Source organism: Callionymus lyra, chromosome 12 (genome assembly GCF_982586985.1).
Source record: "Callionymus lyra chromosome 12, fCalLyr1.hap1.1, whole genome shotgun sequence".
Taxonomy (NCBI): Eukaryota; Metazoa; Chordata; class Actinopteri; order Syngnathiformes; family Callionymidae; genus Callionymus; species Callionymus lyra.
The window spans coordinates 11,060,134-11,076,508 of NC_141829.1; the positions used below are offsets into that span (position 1 = coordinate 11,060,134).

The 16,375-nt window shown below is 37.6% G+C and overlaps 1 protein-coding gene across 17 annotated transcripts in view; it reads right to left on the reverse strand.

Annotated features, from left to right (window-relative positions):
- Positions 1-16,375, reverse strand: part of caska (calcium/calmodulin-dependent serine protein kinase a) — a 94,538-nt gene that overhangs the window by 61,756 nt on the left and 16,407 nt on the right. The window lies entirely within an intron of this gene.

The following is a 16,375-nucleotide window of genomic DNA, read 5'->3' on the forward strand; positions in this document are numbered from 1 at the left end:
TAAGCGTCACAGAGTAATTCTGCGAAGCCTCACAGAGTAATACAGCGAAGCATCACAGAGCAATACTACGAAGCGTCACAGAGCAATACTACGAAGCGTCACAGAGCAATACTACGAAGCTCACAGAGCAATACTACGAAGCGTCAGAGTAATACTACGAAGCGTCACAGAGCAATACTACAAAGTGTCACAGAGCAATACTACGAAGCTCACAGAGCAATACTACGAAGCGTCAGAGTAATACTACGGAGCGTCACAGAGTAATACTACGAAGCGTCACAGAGCAATACTACGAAGCGTCAGAGTAATACTACGGAGCGTCACAGAGTAATACTACGAAGCGTCACAGAGAAATACTACGAAGCGTCACAAAGTAATACTATGAAGGGTCACAGAGTAATACTACGAAGCGTCACAGATTGATACTATGAATAAATCAGTTTGAGGTGAATTCAAGTACAAGCAGAATGTACTCATAAAGCGACTGTCACTTTTTGAAGAAATTAACGGTTTAAAGTGCCAAAAACAAATGAAGTTCTGTAAGACATGACACTCTAGTGCTTATGTAGTGCAACTGTGATAGAATATCTTAAATCTCCAAACTGTAACCGGATACATGATGATTAGAAGCTTTGATTACACATGGAAAAAAAATTATACCTTGTCACCCCTAGTATAAAGTTGATTAAGTTAATTCAAATCATGTTTACTAATATTCAACAACTTTCTTGACCCTGTGTTAACTTTTTCTATCAAACTGCCATAACCTGAGAACTTGAGCTGGGACTAAAGAGAATAACTGCACACAGGAAGCTCCCAAAAAGAAGTCCAGACAAGAGAGAAAAAAAGGAGATTGAGTGGTCGAAGGAAAGGCCGGCCAATGAAAAGCCTCCATTCACAGTTTTCAATCGGGTGTTTTGGGTCGAGAGCCAAGAGCGAGATTTGCTGCCGTTTCTGGAGCGTTCGCTGACGGACAAGAGGCACTTTCCTGGATTAAAGCTGCTGATTTGCAGCCTCGCAGCTTTAAGTAAGTAGAACCGGTTCTGCTGGACGTGCACTCTCACAACACTGATGAACACGTGCACATATATTTGTCAGAGGAGACCCTTCAATCCAACACCAGTCATTAAAATGAAGCCATATCGACCAATCGTCACCAGCAATTAAAAGTACCTAGAGATAAAATATGAACATCTGTTTATTTATGACCTGATGCAATATTCATCGGCCGGACGGTCCATTAGGTCCATCAACTCATCCGGGCTCTGAAACATTCATGAGCCGTCGGATCCGTAGGGGCCCCGTTGAGAGAACTTAAAGGAAGGAGCCGGACTTAAGGATGGACCAGAACCAGATTTCTCGGCCTGATGTTTAGAAATATATGTGAATTTAAATTGAGAGTATTTATATAATACTGTAAATATTCTGGTAAAGAAGTCAATTCCTTTGACTAGAATGAACTAATAAATATATTAGGTTATTTTTATAATGGACTTAAGAATTTAAACTATCAAGTACCTCTTAAAGTGATACTTCACCCAAAATTTAAATTCAGTAATTTTCTACTCACCCTCATGTCGACTAAGAGTTGGGATTATTTTCAGAGTAATCTGTTCCTTTTAAAGTTATAGACAAAGATGCTTACGCTTTTCGTCCGAAAACACACTTAAAAACATCCAAATACCTCCATACAGTTAGTCTGTAACGTCCAGAAAAATGAGTCTATAGTTTGAGCTTGTTTGTAGCAGAAGCTAAAGGCTAACATGCTAAACAGACGGTTAAAAAACTAGCTTGTACCGTGTACACTGGTAACTAAACCCTGGGTTCCACGGAATTTCGGCCAAACTTTTTTTCTAATCAATTGAAGAGATTTTTACAAGAGTATAATTTTAGCAAAAAGATATACTTGTCCATCCATCCATAGAATGGATAATTCAACCAGGAATTTACAAGGTGAAAAATTTGGGCAAACATTTTTACACTGAAATCAAAATTTGTCCTGGGACACCATCTCAATGTTAAAGAGATAAACATATCCCAATTTATCGCGTTATCAAGTAAGAACTGGAGATACCACGACACCACTGGAAACCTAAGTGAAAGCTAAGAGTTCATGCTCAATGACACCACATACAAAAGTTAGTGCTATTTAGGCGCATTTTGGGTCCCGTTATCCACCATTTTCTTTTTACCGTTACGCCCCAAAATTATATCGGTTTTAAGAATCAATACTTCTTTCGATTACAAAAGAGAAATGTATAGTTTTTTTCCTGTTATTTTGCCAAATTCCTGTTTTAATCTAGTAAAAGTCCAATGACCTCAGTTAAACTATAATCTTAAATTATAACTTTTTCTTCTTACTTCAGTGATATGCAGCGAAACATTTCACGACTCGTCTAACAGGCCGTCACAAGTATCATGTACGGAGCGAGACACCGTCGCCTCTTGAATAGCATCAGGTTCCACCAGCCCCGGCACGAGTGTGTGAACACAATAGTTGTTTTGAAGCATGAAGCTTCACCTTCACTCCGACCATAATGTGGCTGCAAAACGGAAATTAATCTTTAAATAAGACGCCACAAAAGCAAAAATGAGTCATAGACTCCTCGGTGAACGACCACAGCTCTGGTTCTCAACACACTTTTTAACTTCAGCCTCCAGTTTAAAATAAAAGCCACTATAAATCAACATTTTGATCGTTTTTTTCCATTGAAATGTATAAATAACCGGACAGAGAAATGCTCTACAGCACCAGGGATGTTTGAGGAAACTTCTCCTCGTCTTCTCCTCAGATCGTTCATCGATAACCGATCGAGAGTCGACACCACGGTGAGTCGAGAAGTCAATGTTTGCCGATCGGAGATTCTATTTTCGTTTCATGGAGGGAGAGACGCGGCTAAAGACTGACCAGTAGGTCAGCGTCCACCCACTGGTCTAGAACCTTCTACATGAAGAATGTCTGACATTACAATTCAAGTCGTTTTATGCACTTTTTCTTGCTATAAAAGTGTGGATTTCAATGGTCACGCATGGATATTATTATGAGTCAACTGGTTTATTAGAGTCATTTTAAGGGTTAGGTCACCCTCATGTTGGGATTATTTTCAGAGTAATCTGTTCCTTTTTAGAGTTAGAGAAGAAATTGTTTGTTCATTTTAATGTAGCGACTTCCTCCAAAAGTCGCTTAAAAATAATAAATTCTAAATCTAGGTCAACATGAGGGCGAGAAGAAAATGTTTAAACTATCACTTTAAATTTATTATAAGACTGAGGGAAAATAGTAGCTTAAAGAAGTGCAAATAGAGAAAATGACATTTTATTTTAATTTTAATTGAAGAAATCCATTTTTTGAGTCATTTTAGATTATGTTTGCATTATTAGTATGAAGCTCTGCTTTTTCCTAATTTTTTGTACATTTTTCATTGAATTTTTCAATTATTATCAATGTTATCTTTGTCCAAATAAAAAAATAAAAAAATAAGCTTTTATAACACATACAGCTAGCATCACTTTCCACTGCCTGTTTTTCTGTCTTTCATAAGAATAATGTTAATACAATTAAAGATAATTCTTGAATAATTTCAACTCATCTTGTCCCAACACACAGTCAGATGAAGAAAAAAGTAAAGAAAATATCCATTATTAACCCAAAAAAAGCAGGATTCCCTCATGAATAAACATGGCGAGTAATTAAAAACAGACGATCAGATCTGCCGTCGTCGCTCCAGTTTGTACGCTTCCATTACGGAGGAGAGAGTGAATAGAGAGAGAGAGAGAGAGAGAGAGAGAGAGAAAGAGGGGGAATAATAAAAAGCAGTGCCAGTAGGAACCAGCTCAATACGGCTGTAAAGCTGCCACCGCGGTTCAAATCCCAACGACTCAGCCTCGCAGTGTTTACTCTGAGTGTTTCCGAGGAACACCGGGGGACGTTCATGCCGTCGCCACGGTGACGTCACGCTACAGACGGTGATATTTTAGGATCAAATTATAGGAGGCGCACGATTCCATGTAACCCCAGATTAAAAGAGGAGGAAGCGTTTCTTTGTACTTCCTGCTTATTACACCAGGATGACCTTCTTTGGATGTATGTCAGAATATTGATGTTAAATTTAACATTTCAAATGTTAAAACTTGAACATTTGTATTGAAATGTTGTCGTTTTCTTTAAAATTTGTTGTGTTTTTTAATGATTGAATTCAATGAATTATATATTGAAATTTGTTTTGTGGAATTATATAACATTTGGAACATTCAATTAACATGGTTTTACTATAAAAAAGGCAAATATTTTCCAAATTAATTCATTTTTATTCCAAATTTTAGAGTCTAATTCTTAAAAATATATATAATATACTTATTTTTAAGCCTTTTAATATTGTACTATACTGTTGGTATAACATTGCCATCTTTTGATATTTCATTTAAAATACTAAGATGTAAAAATATTGATATCCTTTTTTCAATTATTATTATTTTTTTACAAAGAGTTTAATATTTTAATTACAATAATTCATAAAAATGTTGTAAAATGTTAAATAATTGTATATCTTTAAAAATCCACCCCCTAAATACAATTTATTCAACTCAATTATTCAAAGCAAAAGCCCTGTGTTGTCTATGGGTCAAGGTTAGCCGAAGACCTGAAAAAAAAAGAGAAGTGTTTTTCGTATCCCTTGTGTTATCTCAGGGTCAATGTGACCCCAAGGCCCGAAAACAAATGTGTTTTTGGTATCCCTTGTGTTGTGTTTGGGTCAAGGTGACACAATGGCCCAAAAACAAATGTGTTTGTTGTTTCCCTTATGTCGTCTCTGGGTCAAGGTGACCCGAATGGCCTGAAAAACAAGCGTGTTTGTTGTGGTATATGAACAATGTCTTCTGTAAATACATATGCAGTGGTGGAAGTTGTTCACCTTAAACAAAAGGCAGTACAAGGGATACAACTAACACATTTGTTTTTGGGTCATTGAAAACACAAGGGTTAAAAAACAAATAAATAAAAACAGAAGAATAAAGAATGAAATCCAAGCTTCCACATATTCTTCCGCCGCCATCATCAGACCACAAATCCTTCTCAATCCTCGGTGGAAACGCTCGATCCCCGACGATCCGTCCTCGACTCAACACGGCCTCAGAAACACGCGTTCGAGGGCCGCAGAGAAATCAATGGAATCGATCGGAGCTTTGATTAAAACTGCCACGTATTTAAATGATGAAAGGATGAAAGGATGAGGTCAACGACGAGCAGGAATCCGTCTTCCCGTCAGCGGCGACGACTCTAATCTCGTTGTGCAATTCCTCCGGAGCGGAGATGGAAGAGGACGCAGTGGTCAGCACATCGTCCTCGGCCGTTTCCTGCCGCAGCCTCTAAAGGTTAATGAGCTCACGAGCGGAAACGCACATAAAACCCACCTGCCTGCGTCGGTATGTTTATTCAAGTCCTTCCATTAATCCCCCCCGACACACATAAACACACACTTGGAAAAAAAACAACAAAAAAAAAAACGCCCTGTGGCTCAGACTCACGAGCCGTGGGAGGCGAGATTTCTCGCCGTCTCCTCAGATTTCTCACACACTTTTGGGTTGTAAGCCGTCTTACGTAACACCGCCGCTGCCCCCAAACTTCCGCCGGCCCTGCCAGGGATTTAGGGTCGTGTGCCTCGCAGGCCCGGATCATGGTTACACTGGTCAGCGGCGCTTTAAGCCTCGGAAAACACTTCCACGCTCTGGATCCACTGGGTTCATTTAAAGATGAAGAGAACAGACTTGAGTGGAGCTTTTAGAGAGAGTTTAAGTAGATCATCATTGATAATATAACGCTGAATTTGGATACTCATTTTTTAAAAGTATCCAAATTTAACTCGTTATAAATATCAACTGTTGAATTGATAAAAAAGCCTTTGTTTTCAATCTTGCCGTCTTGGTATCGAGTTAAAAATATATAATTTTCTGACTGTATTTTCATGGCCTTCATGAAGTCAGAGTAAAACTATAATACTGATAAGTTTAAATTTCTCTTACTATACATTTAATTATATATATATATATATATATATATAAAAATAAACAACTTTAAATTTTCACATTTATTGTTTGTCCTCTCATGAAAAAATGTGATAGAAACTTATACAAGTAGTATTATGGTTACATAAAATACACAGTAATATATAATACAATAATAATTTCAGGTAGTTTTTTATAATGTTGTGGAATATGGAACTTTAAAATGTATCTTATTATACATTAAATTATATAGATATATATATACACACACACACACACACGTATATATACACAACCTTAAATTATCATATTTTTTGTTTGTCCTTTCATGAAAAAATGTGATAGAAACGTAAAAGTATAGTAATGTTTACTTCAAATATACAGTAATATATAAAAAATAATAATTTCACGTAGTTTTTTATAATGTTGTAGAATATGGAACTTTAAAATGCATCTTATTATACATTAGATTATATATATACAGTATATATATATATATATATATATATATATATATAACTTTAAATTTTCACATTTTTGTTTGTACTTTCATGAAAAAATGTGATAGAAACGTAAAAGTATATTAATGTTTACGTCACAGTAATATAAAATAAAATAGTAATTTCAGGTAGTTTTTTTTATAATATAAATGGAACACAATTTTATATCTTTTTTTATCTTGTTATTCAAATATTTGTGTTTAAGTACACATTCCCATCATACAACAACTCTTTTTCTTTAGGTTTAACTGACCCTCATAAAAGTCACTGTATATTATAGATGTGTTGATGAAGCTTCATGAAACAGTGTCATGTTGTTCAGAGGTCAGTAGGTGGCGCCATCAGTTAAAAAAATTATGTTTCATTAGAACAGTTGTTCAAAACAAAGGAAAAAAGTGGAGAGACGCCATCTAGTGGACTCTGAAGATAATGACACTGTTTCATGAAGCTTCATCAGACCATCTCTAGCGTATATATCGTCTCCAGGTCATTTAACCGACAACCCCAGGACTACACTTTGATTTGTACGAAAAGTACTAAAAGTACTTTAAAAAAGCAACCGATAGTAATTGAGCCATTTGCCTTTCACTCTTCAAACACAGTTGAGTCCTAAATTGCATGTTGTCTGAGGTGTTTTCACGACATGTGCCGCTTCAACAAATCCAAAACAAATAATTGCAGCTTTTGAGTTTTTACAAGGCGAGTTGCCGAAAATTGTCACACGGCGATGACAAGGGAAACAACAGATGGCTGCAACAACACTTCGGCCAATGAGGAGAGAAGCATTAGCCAGAACGCTAAAAATACAGATCAAGAAAAAGGAACCATCTATTCCACGTTTGTTTATAAATAAATACCCTTTAATTGTGCTTCCTGGACACCACTTGATATCGGTCTTGATGAACGGCCAGGAATCATTTCATGGTTCAAACCTGGACCAACGGATTTTGGGGTAAACCAGGTTTGTGTCACATATTGGTGCAATTCCGCACTTACAATTAATATTTTGAGTACACAACTGTGTTCACACTGGGCAGTGTGCGAAAATATAGTGTGCTATGTGCACTCGAACGGCCATAAAATTGAGTGTGGATTGACGGACACTTTCCTCCATCAACGGCGGCCATCTTAGTGACGTAGATAAACGCTACGTCTAGAGTAAATGTCTCGAGAAAACACTGATTTTACTACAAAACAACACAGGAACGATAATAAAAACAAAATGAAACACAACTTAATAACTAGTTTCAATTGGTAAAAAGTGCTGTCAAGTGTCGACAATAGTGTTCCAACGGCCGGTTGCAATGCGTTAAAAAGTAGTAGAAGAAGAAGCTGTCCAGTCATTTCCAGTAAGTGTGTAGCAGCAGTGTTTGATTTAGGACAGTACTACCCTGTCGAAATTTGTGCACTGCGCAAGTAAGTGCACTGTAAAGCAGTGCCCCTTAGAGAAGTCCGTGATGTAAGTCATGGCACAGTAAAAAACACAATTCCTGGTATTGATTCAACGTAGTATTCGAGCCAGTGTCCAAAGTTAATTTATAAAAACATTGGTACTGAAATTGTTGAGCTTCTCTATGGAGAACAAAAGTACTACACAAATATACAGGGCTTCGGTTCTTTGGAGGCACCAACTGAAATGCTTTGGTTGTACCAAGTATAGAAATATTCATCGTATATCGTTGTCAAGTTCCCATCGGATCAAAACTTGATATTTTTACTAAAAAGGCAGTGATTCATTTGTCACTTAGCAAGTTCTATTTTGTACTTGATATGAATTTGCTTTGTCAGTAAGTTAACAGCTCGCAGTTGAAAATTTACCAAAACTGAAAAATTAAACTCAATGTGTAATTAAATTTTATTATCTTATAAAATTGGTTTAAAAAAAGGATCCTTCAGGAACCAGTATCGAAGTGAAGGTATCAGCATCAGTACTGTCAAGTCATTCATGTGGCCCCGCATGATGGTTTGCTCAAAGGTAAGTAAGTAAGTAAGTAAGTAATATTTATTTATATAGCGCTTTTCGAGACCAGGGTCACAAAGCGCTTAAACAATCAAAACAATACTCAAAAAAGTACATACTTTAAAGATCAAGATAATACTGAGAACAACACAGGAGTTCGAGAAATTCAAGGAAAAGCCTGAACAAATAGGTAGGCAGTAGTATTCGGTTAATTTTAATGTGGTTGAACTTTTAAAGAAATCAGTGTTTAAGATAAGATAAGAAATGGTGATGATCGAAGTCACAATGATACAGAAACGTACAATAAAAGTACAATTGATGTTTGATGTACGACAGAGAGAACTGGGATGGTTCAAACCGCAGACAATATACTTATCAGACTAGTACTTATTTTAGGTAAATATACTTTTCATTCGACAAAGACTTCAGGCCATTCTTTGTTATATCGAGATGGACCCCCGTGAGGGAGGCAGTGAGATCGCTCACATCTTCCCTCGACACCCACAGGTGCAGCTGATAAAGCTCGACCGGAGGTAAAGGTCAAAGCTTTTCTTCCCGGTCCCTGCTGCGACGGTCCCGGCGCCGGCGGTACTTAAGTTCCGTTGATTGAGCCGGGTGACATTTTAATGCAATCGTGAGAAGTAACCACACCGCACCTCGGGTCGCCGACCCGTCTTTCCAGGAGTCTACAGAAAAAACATCGTTTTTTTCCCCTCTTCCTTCTGCATCGACCATCTTTCCCTCCATCACACGCTCACACACAATTAGCTGCCGGCTCGGACCATTGACTGCCCGCAATGGAAGCTGCCGTGTTCTCTTTGGGATTCTGGTCAGGGGCCCGGGTCCCGGAGAAAATCCTCTCGGGCGTGTAGATCAATGCGGAATAGCACAAGGAAATCCAATACACCGTCCACTGTGACTTTGACCGGACGGAAGTCCAAAATTAGACCCGAGCGAGTGTGAAGTTGAGAAGAAGAGGATATATTTGGAATCGTGTTCATATGTGAGGGTCCCCCACTCGAGTCAGGGGGTCTTGTCGTGACCCATGCGGTGGTGGTTGTTAAAGAAGAAAGAACTCCTTGAACGACACAACTTTTTGTATTCGGAGACGCTTTAGAAACACTTTTTAATTGGAGAAACCTTTTGACGGATCCGGACAGGAAGACGATACAGTGACCTTTAAAGATTTCAGGGTTCAAGGGACGGAGATATCTCGCCATCATTGCCATGTTTAATGTGAGAAAGACAGTTCTATGAGTGGTACAGTCGAGGTTCAATGTTACAGCTACAAACAACTACGAAGATAAAAAGTCAAACTTTCATTATTACGATCGTTCCCCACTTTCATTTGACTTGCAAAGCAATGTGCTGAGCGGCCTGTTTTTTTAATGTCATTTAACTTTACAACAAGAAATAAACAAGTAAATGAGCTTAATTAGTAGTTCTTCAATTCTTTTATTTCCTTTGACAATCGGTCTTCGGGTGCGTTTGTGCATCTATTTGTGGATAAGCTAATCATTACCGTAATTGAGGAAACGACCTTTGAACTCCACAGATAGTCAAGCAAGCGTTTATACAGGTTTATATCTTTTTTAATTAGATTAAACTCAATTAACCTCAAGTAGGAACTGCTCTTGTGTCCTTTTATGGCAAATTCATTTTATGTAGGAAAAAAAGTAATGGACAAACCTCGATTCTTGACCAATCACAGCAGAGTGTGTGTGGTTATGGTAAACAAGATTTAATCTCCAAAAAAAAACGAAGCATTTCTTATGAAGGCATTGATTGTTTTGAATTACAAACGCATTCTTAAGACATAATAATGTGTGTAAGAGCGTTATGTACGACATCTTGTCACAATCTTTAGAAGTATTATAAGCAGTAGACGTTAAGGGCTTCAGGTATAGTTGGAACACCGTCTCTTAATAACATTGTAATTACAAATAACTTTGAATTCAGTGTATTTGAACATCTTCTCAGAATATGTTATTTGTAAGTATCTTAGTAATCACAAGACATTTCAAGTGGTGGCGTTAAACACTCGTCATAACTTCATTCAAAGCCTTATAAATGCATAATTATATCTTAAGAATGTGCTCACAGTATATTGTACACACGACCTTCATAGAACGACTAACAATAAAAACACTTTATCTTATTTCCCAAGAGCCAAATATTTGTTGGCTTCCATTACAGTTTTATTTTTTATTAAAAGCAACATTTCAAAAAATGTGATTCCAACTTAGACATTTTCATTTAGCTTACTGGCAAATACAACAGTGACGTCGTACTATAAGTACGATCAAATTAAAGTAATGACGCCATTTAACTATGATGAATATTCCAAGATCAGAATTTCTATAAAACCTCTATATTTGAGAGGTTTTTCTACTTTTATTTACAGTTCAATTTGATTCTTTATTAACCTCACAGAGGGAAACTTGCATTAATCGTCAAGAGACATATCAAGGAACAAAATAGTGTGCAGTAGTCGAAATAAAATAGAATATAATCGCAAATATAAGCGAAAATAAAGTGTATTACAGGTCTGGCAGTTCCATAATTGTCCGGTTGAGATTCTGTGTCTCTTGCAATGTTGTGATTTAACCAGAGATAAGATGCTCGGAGGAGAGAAGTCTCAGCCCGGAGGAGTCTTGACGGATACAAAAGACTTCCTCGAGCAACGATACGTCCTTAATGGACACTTCAGTGATCGTGCATCGAAGCCTATCTCGTGTTTATTCATCCCGGGACAGACCGGTGGACTCACGGCGGGACAATGAGACGGGATCTTCTAATCTCGGTCGATCCAGATGCTTCTCAAATCATCGTCTCTTCCATCACACTGATGGCTTTATCAGAACCTTTGGAATGAAGTAGGCCACGTCCCTGTCGGGTTCTCACTGGGTTGTGGGGGAAACCGTTTTCGGCATCAGATGTCGATTTCCCAGCCGTGCACGCCGCGATGGTCGCGGGCCAGCGAGGAAATCTAATCCTTGTGGAGCTTCCTCCTGCCTGGAAACCATCCAGACACACAAACACACACACTCTCACACACACACACACACACACAACTAACTAGTGTCTCACCGTTGACAAAGCTTGTTAGACCAACAATTGAGTAAATGGGTAAAACTTTTTTTAAGCGGTGGAGGAGATTAACAAGCACCGACACATGCTGCCGGGATCAGGATGTATCAGAGGAAGCAACAGAAGCCAAAGCTTAGTCCCCTTCCTCTCTTTACCTCAGACGGACTGAAGGCAATATCGGGGACATCACAATAGGTCGCCATCATTTTCATCCCAAAATTCTACTAGAAAAAGGACTCTGCCAAGCAGCTCAGTTCCTCACGTCACATCATTCCCGGACGAATTCCATATTTATTTTAGACAATTTAATTAGAGTTAAAGTTCCCTGACCGGGGATCAAACCTGACTGGAATGAATGCGTTTTCAAGTCGGCTCTAGCAACCATAAAACAATGACGAACAATTTTTCACCTGAGCAACGTCCAAGTTTATTTATTTCACTTCTTTAATTTGCTACTTTTGAGGGCGCTGCAACGGTTAAAGGCCACACAAGTCAGTGAGAAACCAGCTATAACCTTCCAGACCACAACCAAAATCTTGACCATTATCTCCTTGGCAGAAGTAATGATAAATATTGAACAAAGATTTGAGTTACACACATCTACAGTGATACAGCAAATCAAAAACAAAAAACTACATTTATTGATATAACTTTTTGTTAGATTTGAACAAACTCATAATAATTTGAACGACATCAAACATTATTAGGGATTGCGATAACTTTGTCTACTCTTTTAAAATCACGGTATTAAACCAGAAAAGCAAAGAGTCACTTCAGAAAATCAATAATTGCTAAAGTAAAGCACAAAAACCAGAAACGACACCCGCCATTGTATGTTCGCTCAGCAGTATTTACCATTTCTCAAAACTGCATCATCTCTAGCAACCCTTAAAAAAGTGGCATCGAATAACAAACTGCATAATTTGTCACCTAAAGTTAATAAACGTAACCATTTGAATCCTCACTTTATGAATGTACGCATCAGCAGCAGCAGTTTGAAGCCATACACACGAGAATAACAAAACTTTTTAAAAAACCTTCATAAATCCAGATCATCAATTATAAACATTCGTACTTGACAATGTCATTTAAAATGTAATTTTGACAGCAGACGGAAAGATAACAGGAGTTATTATTGGAATTATACCAAATCTGATCTTGATCTACAAAATAACGGAGAAAACAAATCAGATTAATTAAACTTGTTATCTAATAAATCTAAGAAACTCTTCCCGTGTTTACGCGACACTAATAAATAAGGTTCTCCGAGGAAAGGAGGCAGTTTTCGGCAGAGATCCGTCCAGCAGCACTTGTCATGTGTCTCTTAATCCTTATCGCTGGCTGAGGCCACGGCCAAAGCTTAGATTAGCCCACATATGCACACACTGAGGGGTCACACACACACACACACACACACACTATCACACACGGATAGAAACCAAGAGATCAGATACACACTGGATGAAGTTACACATGCACAGACGCTGATGTGTGAGGTGGCGACACACACACACTCTGAAGACAAACACACACTTATCCTGATCATTTCACTGGAGTTTTTGATGCTATTCTTCAATATTTACTCACCAGCACATCCACACACACACTGGTATCTTAGATTTCGGTGTTTTTCGAACACAAGGAGGCGATAAAAAAAACAGACGCGTGTAACTCTAGACACGAGCTTAACTGCTGTTTGGAACACTCTGCAATTATTACGTCTATCATGCGACGAGATCTTCTGGCAGGATAAACGCGCTTGTAAATATTTGAGCAGGCTTCGTGTCGGACCGCAGGGTGTCGAGTTTTCCTTAAGTAGATCCAGGTTCCCTCTGTGCCGAGGAAATTACAGGTTTGTACACAAGACACAGCCGAGGCATCTGACCCAGGAGGAGAAGGAAACAAAAACAGAAAAAGATCTCCACAGTCTATCGGAATACATTTCTTTACCTCACTACCAGCAAATATAAGCTTTTACTATCAGTGGAAAATACCTGAAATCCTCATTTATATTCTGACAAGCGATGCTTCAACTCAATAAAGAGACTAAACATTTGTATTTGTTGTAATTTATTAGAGCAAATAACATTTCTACTCGACCAGGAAACATTATGAGATCACGTGGTTGTGTCCGTCTGTTAGCAAACTGACTTGAATGGTATTAAATTCTTAGCAAGTTTCACAGTAAATTGACTGATACAAGATAATTACATTTTGATAGTTTTCTGTTGCTCCATCTGGACCCAACATGGTTTTGAAGTATCAACTAATGGCTTCTTACCACTGCTGCTTATGAGCCGATTCAAAACTAGCAAATCAAAAAAACTTAATGTATAACTTTATTAAAAAAGCAGAATCCAAATGATTAACACAAAACATAAGAAAACTTGAATTTATTTGTGTGCGTTTTTACTTTTGTCCTTCTCGAAAGGACCATCTGGATCCAGGATGGCTTTGAAGATTAGTTATTTACATATTTGGCTACTAAAGCTTGTGCTAAGACACCCATTGAAAACTAGCAAAAATACAATAATAATAATATTAAAACATAACTTTATAAATACGAAATCATTTAAACTACAAAAAAAACACAATAATATGAAAAAATATATATTTATTTGGGTTGTTACTTTGGAATATTTGGCAACTCAGGAAATATAGCAATTAGCTAATCCAGTGTGTTAGCTGTTTTGGTACGTTCTACACTTTTTTTAAGCCAATCAAAATTGTGTTGTTTTGAGATGTCGCACCACTTTAACGCAACAGAAGTCATGTCAGCAAAAGACTCCTATAGCAGCTGCCAAACAGAAAGTTTAAAAAAAGAAACAAGGTCATTTACAGTGAAAAAAGTAATAAAGATAATAATTAGTAGTAATAACAAGTGTTAACATACATTGAGACAAACTATTTATTTATACGTTTATTATAAGTTTCCTGATTTGTCACTCATTTTTCCTGGTAATTAGATTAAATCCAGTCGGTCATGAATCACGGTTTGAAAACGACGGAAAGGTTGACGGGTCGCGGCAGCTTTAACTTCTCTGTGGCCGTTTCGGTCGACTAAGCTAACGCAGCAGTTAAAGCTTAACCCACTTCAAACGTTGAACTATTTTTATCCTTCTATAGTAAGAATGACTTTCGCTCTCGTGGAAAGACAAAGACATTTTTTCGCGTACCGACAACAATAGGTTTTGTAGTAGATTACAAAGTTAAAAATGTTATTTGCACGTGTAAATAATCTATCAATCTAACGACATGTTTGTAAACAAAACTAATCCATCGGTGTCGTCAGCAGTAGTTGGTCCAGTTCACCGTCTGGGCCACCATATGTGGAGTGTGTGGTCGTGTGTGTGTCGGTGTGTGTGTGTTTGTGTATCTCACGGAGGTGCTGCTCATAGTCAAACTGTTAGTCTAACCTGTGATCCCAAACAATCCCTGAGAGCCGACGTAACGTGGGCTGACACAATAATTCCACATGTAAACGGATATGTGTAGCAGCCGTGTGTGTTAGTGTGTGTGTGTGTGTGTGTGTGTGTCGAACAAACACGCCGGCTGGCCTGTGTCACATGGGCTTGGCAGAGGTTGCGCTCGTAAAAAAGAAAAAGGCTAAAACAGCTGAGTCGTGGCTCCATCCATGTGTGCGTCTGCACTGTACATCATGTCTAAATGTCAGAAAACACGCGTGACGCTAACACGTTTCAACATTCCTCTCGACTCACGGAGCAAACAGCCTAATTCTCCGCTCTGTCCCCGCGAGCGTTGGCACGTAAATACTATGACGTCGTATTTGTCATCGCACGACGGACGAGAATCCGGAAAATAAACGTCAGAAATGTCAGTTCCTGTCGTCTTCCAGCACGACGGACGAGCTCCGACCAACAGATGCTGCTTTATGGATCAAGCTAATTCAATGCTAATGCTAACGAGGCTTGGAAAGGCGTTTAGATGCTCGCTTAGTGTGGAAAGAGTTTAAAGTAAATGTCAACAAGATAAATCAGTTACAACGTGTATATATTTTCGCTAACATTTTTTACTTCACCTTGTCTTTATTTTCAACTTCAACTCCGAACTTCACAGTTAGCATCGATGCTACACACAGATGTTAGCATGCTTTGCTAATACTTACTTAAAAATAGTTCGTCTCATTTGTTTTAAAGAAAACTAAATCATTTTTAAAGACATAAACATTCCAAGTCTTCTGCATTATTTTAACAATTAAATAATTAAAAATAATGTTTCAAAATAGTATTTATAATTAATATATATTAGGAACTAACATTATGACTAGGGGTGTGTATTTGCAAGACTCTGACTATGCATATCACAATACAGGGGCAACAATACGATATATAGTGAAACTGTAGTAACAAGAATATATTTGTAGTATTGTCGAGTACTTGACTCTGGTGTTGCAGTATTTACAGACCACATGACTCTTGATGAAGTCGTAACTGATTTCATTTGTTTTCAAACTAAAATATGTCCAAACATCAGCTTTAAAAGATGCTGGAGTCACTGTATCCTCTCATCCTCAGTCGTCGCCGGGATCTGTTCCTTTAGCTGCAGTTCACTTAATGACTGCTGCAGAAGTTGAATTGCAACACAAAAAATATAACAAACTTTATGAAATATTTGTATTTTAGTAAATAAAGAAAATAGAAATGCAATTATTTAAATACTTTATAGAAATATAAACCAGGGTGGAAATATGATAACACTATAAATTTGATTCGATAGTCAAAAAATGAGAAGAAATAAGGATAAAATTTGGTATTCCTTTTTGAAATTGATTTAAAAATGGTATTATGCAAAATATATACAGTAT